This window comes from Vulpes vulpes, chromosome 14 (genome assembly GCF_048418805.1).
Source record: "Vulpes vulpes isolate BD-2025 chromosome 14, VulVul3, whole genome shotgun sequence".
In the NCBI taxonomy this organism is placed as follows: Eukaryota; Metazoa; Chordata; class Mammalia; order Carnivora; family Canidae; genus Vulpes; species Vulpes vulpes.
The window spans coordinates 52574450-52580568 of NC_132793.1; the positions used below are offsets into that span (position 1 = coordinate 52574450).

A 6119-nucleotide genomic window follows, 5' to 3' on the forward strand; every position below is an offset into this window, starting at 1 on the left:
AATATTTCCAGAACCTTACCACTTCTCTCTCACTCAGTACCTCCTCTGATGCCATCTAGGTTCAATCTACTATCATCTCTTGTCTTCATTTTTGCAAATGCCTCCTAAGTGGCTTTACTGTTCCCACCACTGCCTCCTTCAGTCTGTTCTCAACACAGTATTCAAAGTAATCCACTTAAAACTTAACTAAGATCCTGTCATACCTGTGTTCACTCAAATGGAAGCCAAATAAAAAATAAATAAATAATTGAGGTCACTTTCCCCTCTACTTCTCTGACTTTTGTCCATTGCACACTCTTTCTCTAGCCACATTGATTTCCTTGCTTTTTCTTGAGTATGTCAGTCACTCCTTTCTCAAGGCATTTGCACTGCCTTTCTCTCTGCCTTGAATACTTTGCTCCCAAATATTGGTAAAACTTACCCTCTTACCTCACCTTGACCACTCTATTTACAATGGTAATCCCTCATTATCTCTATTTCCCTGCACAAAGTTAAACTAGACTAAGACACTTGATTGTATTCTTTTTCTGCAAAGCAACTAACACCTATTAATATGCTCTATATTTTATTACTGATTTTGTCTCTTGTCTGATTCCTCCACTGGTATATTTCAGCTCCATCAGGCCAACAAGTTTTGCTGTTATGACCACTGCTATATTCCCAGAGCTAAGAACAGCATTTAGCTTTGGTAAATTTTAAAACAGGCTGGAGTGACATGATAAACATCCAATAAGCACTGACTGAATGAACAATTTGTTTATTCATTATTAATTAGACAGTGGTTTGGTACCTTATTGTACCAATTACTGCAGTCAGCAGCTATGGCTGTATGCTATACATAAATTTCAGTTCTTTTACAAAGCTGATTTCAAATATTTGGCATGTAAATGTGTATACATATATAGATCTTGGCCTCTGCCATCTCAAATGTTTACAGTAACATCTTGTCTGGGGTGTGTAGTTAGGGAAATCATCTTGGTTCTCATTCCCCACTCTCCACCAAAAATAATGGAGAATGCCTCAGCTGAGAAAAAAAAAAAAGGCGGGGGGGGGGAGTATTTGTTTTTCTTCTCATTAGTGTTTATAATTATTTTCTTTTCATTCTCACTTGTGACACCACTGGTATTGCAAACCACAGGACCCAATACTAAAATTTTCCTGCTGTTTGGAGTTCAGGCAATAGTTGCCTTCATCCCTGCTCTTTTCTTGCCAACAATAGGAGGAGCTATTATATTACATGCATAAACTGTCCAATGAGCAGAAGGCCAGGTGTCACTTTGAGTGACAACCTTCCAGGTTGCAAAAACTATAATTCTGTTCATTCAATTGAGTGACTGAGTGGCTATATGTCATTTTGCCTTCAGAATATCTCCTCTTAACCTCCACTGTTTTGACTGCATTCTGGAGTTGATGCTGTAAGGAGAGGTGGTGTAATATAGAAAGCACTGACAGTTTGAAGCATGTGCAAGCTGGAGCATATCTCCTGCTGCAATGTTTTTATCTTTGGCTAATAGTGATATAATTCCTCTCTCTCTCTCTCTCTCTCTCTCTCTCTCTCTCTCTCTCTTTTAAGTGACAGGTAGTTGGGATTTGTGCTTTTGTTCTTCTGTAAAGGGAAAAGCAAGTTCATGTGATCTGTAAGGTAGTCTTCATCTAGTTTTAAGATTTGGATCTAATACCTCAACAACAACATTCTTTTTAAAAAAAAGATGTTATTTATTTATTCATGAGAGACACAGAAAGAGGTAGAGACACAGGCACAGGGAGAAGCAGGCTCACGCAGGGATCCTGGTACTTCAGGATCACACCCTGGGCCAAAGGCAGATGCTCAACTTCTGAGCCACCCAGGCATCCCACCTCAACAACATTCCTATATTAACTTAGGTGAAGGAAAGAATAAAACTATGGTTGTGCTTAACTGATTCTGTTATTCTACTCAGATTAGAGATCATTGTGTGGCTGATGTAACTGCAGTTGTTCTCAATTGGCATTACTGAGTATCAAGACCACCACAATGATGAGCTTGGAAATGAAGTAGTCTGGTTAACTGGCCACAGGTGATAGTCAATGGACTGGTGTTTTTCTTCATAACATGTAGCTGGGCCGTTTTTTTCTTAAGAGTCCTGTGATGTTAAGTGAAATAATCTATATTGCCACAGACCCAGGAAGCAGTATTGTTGCTTTGGTTAGTTCAACAATTTCCTAAAAATTAAGAAGACTTATCATATTTCCAGGTCAGATCCTGAGTGGGTAGAAAAGGCATCTTTCTTTGTGGTATAACTGGATTAGGGCTCAGGTAATCTCTTCTTTATCCAAACAACAGTGGCATCATATTATGAAGGTCTGGACACTTAGGGTAGGGACTGAGACTTCATTCTTTTAGAAAATATTCTTTTCTGGGTCTGTGTCATGTTTTGGAGAGGTGAAAGTGACAGAGACTGCTCTGCAATGCCAAAAGTCATTTTCTGCTCTTCCACAGGACATAGCTGTATTTATTTCCCAGTGTTTCTTTGGTTATGTGAAGCTATATGACAGAGTTTGGCCAATGAAATTTGAGTGGAAGTGATATGTGTTACCTCTGTCAAAGTGGTTAAGAAGTAGGTGTGTCTTCCCTATCCACTCGCTAAACGGAGGCATTCCAAGGACCTAGATATGAATGGGGCCATGAGACAGAAAGAGCCTGAATTCCTGAATTGAAGCTGCTTGACTAGAAACATCTGCGTTGATGTGTAACAGGAGTGTGTTTGGGTGTTTTCAGCCATTGAGATTTTAGAATTTACTCGCAAACAACAGCTAGCATTATTGCCCTAATTAGCTTGTCAGCCATAGACGGAATGAATAAGGAAGGAAGATTCTGGAGTAAATAGGACTAACTGGACTGCTCTTGCAGAGATAAAGTAATATGAGCTGATCTCAGAGTCAAGGCAATAAAGAGTAAAAAGAATTTTGAATAAATATAGTGTTAGACATAAAGAACAAAGAAAGAGATAAAGATAACTTCAATATGTTAAGCTGAGATAATAGTAGTTATCTCAAAGAGTGATAATTGGAAAGAAGAGCTGAAGTGGGGATAGTGATCGTGAAGTAGGTGCAGTGAATGTTGTTTGGCATATGAGTAATATGAGGTCTTGGAAATACAGAATGGGAGCCTAGGTGAGAGGTCAGGGTGCAGCTTTAGATTTATGTCATTGACATCTGCAAAGATACTGAAAGGAATGGTAGATGAGAAGTGTAACTGTAGCATAGATGGAGATCCTACTGTTAAAATAGATAGGAATCCGTAAGAAGCCAGAAAAAGAACCACTAGACAAATGAAAGAGCAATATAATAGCAGAGAAGAGAGTCCGCTAAGTAACTTAAACAAACAAAAAACAGACCAATGATTTGAGTAATAAAAAACAAGGAACGAGACAGAACCATTTGCTTTGATTTTTTTTTAATTTTTTATTTATTTATGATAGTCACACAGAGAGAGAGAGAGAGGCAGAGACACAGGCAGAGGGAGAAGCAGGCTCCATGCACCGGGAGCCCGATGTGGGATTCGATCCCGGTTTCCAGGATTGCGCCCTGGGCCAAAGGCAGGCGCCAAACCGCTGCACCACCCAGGGATCCCTGCTTTGATTTTTTAAGGCTCCTTGGGAACATCCCTTTCTATGACTGTGATAGATCTATATACCTATATATTGCTACTTTGTAATTTTAAATGTATGGTCACTGGGCTGGCCTGCTGGAACGCTAAGGCAAAGGAAGCTTGCAAAGACATATGACACATTTTGGATTTAGTGTATATTTCAACATCTTTCAGATACTTGTTGAGCATCTTTCACATCCTAAGCATTAAATAAAATGGATAGGATGGGAGATGGTCAGACTACCAGCCATAATACGGTCATAGATGCCCTGATGTGCTTTGGGGACCTAAGGCTGCGGCTGATGAAATTTTATCCCCAGAGGGGATGGGTCAGAGAGGTGTTATCAAAGCAAAGTAAATTTCAAATGGAGGGTACAGAACGAGCAAAGGTAAATAAGCGCATGGATTGAAAAGAATTGAGGAATGGTGAGAGGTCATGTGTGGCTACTGGGTGACGAGGCAGGAAAAGGAGGGCCTTTGGAACTTGTTCTGGAGCATGGTAGCTCTATTGAGGATTTTAAAAAGAGGACAGACACAGATCTGTGCTTTGGGAGCACAGTTTTGGTAGCTTTGAGCAGGCAAGATTAAAAAAAAAAAGCAACTATAAAAACAAGGAGTGCCTGGCACATAACCACTGCTCAGTATTTGTTGAATGAATAAAAGTTCCAGGAAAATGCAACTCAAAATGAAAAGTCTAACACTGAGGAAATTATTTTCTTAAGAATAAAAATCATAGAGAGATATTCCTACATCTTCATCAGGCAACAATGTTATTCATTACTACTCCTCCAAAATGCTTTAAATAATATTCAAAATACATTACCTAAGTAATAAAGTAATAACAAAATTATTGTTTTCAAATGTTGAAACTGGGATTACAGAAAGAGTTTTGTGGACATGTCTAATAAAAGGAAATGTGTCTCTTAAATGAGGTGAGGAGTGGGGTCAGAGGATCAACCATGCCATCTCTGAATTCCACATCAACTTAGGGAGGCTGGATGCACATGGTTGGTAAGAGGTTGCCAGTCATTGAAGGAATCAGAGATCTCCTTATATTTATACATCTTTGAGACAGTAAAAAGGAATTAATTCTTGCCTGTTCTCCATTCTAAACCATGACACTGAAAATCACAACAATATACATCATCATTTTCCTAACTTCTACAAGCAATTCACCAATGATGTAATTATGAACTGTCAGCTTTAGATAAATGTGTTTTAGACAACAAAGGAAGTATAAATGGAGAACATTGTAATTGTAAAACACCCGAACTAAATAATTCTAATACTGAAGAAGATGAAGATAATAAACACTTGGCCACGGAGATACCAAGATCACCTCCCAGGGTGAGGCCCATCCATTGCACTCACGTTGTGTTGACCTCTGTAAGTTTCCCAAATGTGGGGAACTTGACTGCATGATTTCTGTTAGTGGGAGACTGTATACATGCTCGCTGGTTCAGTTGGAAGAGCATGTGATGCTTGATCTCAGGGTCATGAGTTCAAGCCCCATGCTGGGTGTGGAGCCTACTTAAAAAAAGAAATGAAGATAATGAAGGCAGTCTTATAAACTGCATGACTGAGTCATCTATTTGTCAACACTGATTAAATTTGTTCATTGTGCTAGGCACCATTTGAGAGATAGGATGCAAGATTAACAAAAAATAATGCTCATTGCAGATAAAGTTTGCACTGTAATTGCGAACACTGGCAGGAAAATGAATAATTATTTTATTGTATAAAATATGATGATAGAGTATACAAAAGATGCTATGGGAGGCAATGAAAAGAAGATGTCCAATCACAAAGCCTTTTGTTTGCAGAGATCAGGATGCAATTGTGAGGAGAAAAAAGTGGCATACACGGTTTGGTGCATATATACTTACAGTAATAGTAAATATAAAAATAAATATATAGAAGTACAAGTTTAAGTTATTTTTGATTAATCAAATTGAGAGTTGAATTTATGGATGATATGGCATTTTTATAGATAATTATACATTCAGCAGTTGAAAATGAAGCTCTGGAAAGAGGCTGGGACTAGAAAGCAACATTCTGATATTATATAGGTGATAAAACTATGGAAGTGATTAAGATTATATCATAGAGTATAGAACAATATGGTTCAATATCTATCTATCTATCTATCTATCTATCTATCTATCTACCTATCTATTGGGTGGGGGGAAAGCAGCTTATGACAGAAATGGTAGAACAGTATCAATGGAGTTGGAATCAATATGGGAGACCATTTTAAATATCAAGGAGGAATAATCTGGAGGAAGAAATTCTCAATCCTGAAATGCTTTGTAACAGCAAATGAAATGACAAAAATATTATTAAAAGAAAATACTGCAGAGAGCTTCTTTAATTGATAGGTAGACTCAAAGTTTGAAACTGGTTTTATTACTCTTTAGAATATTAGGTACCTTTATACCCACAAGAAATAATTTAGGAACTAGAGAAAAAAAAATCACCAAATACGAAG

The 6119-nt window shown here is 37.9% G+C and overlaps 1 pseudogene; it reads left to right on the plus strand.

Moving 5' to 3' along the window:
* The first annotated feature begins 4937 nt into the window (after nt 1-4937).
* LOC112915657 (U1 spliceosomal RNA) lies at nt 4938-5087 on the plus strand (annotated as a pseudogene).
* Nucleotides 5088-6119: the final 1032 nt, after the last annotated feature.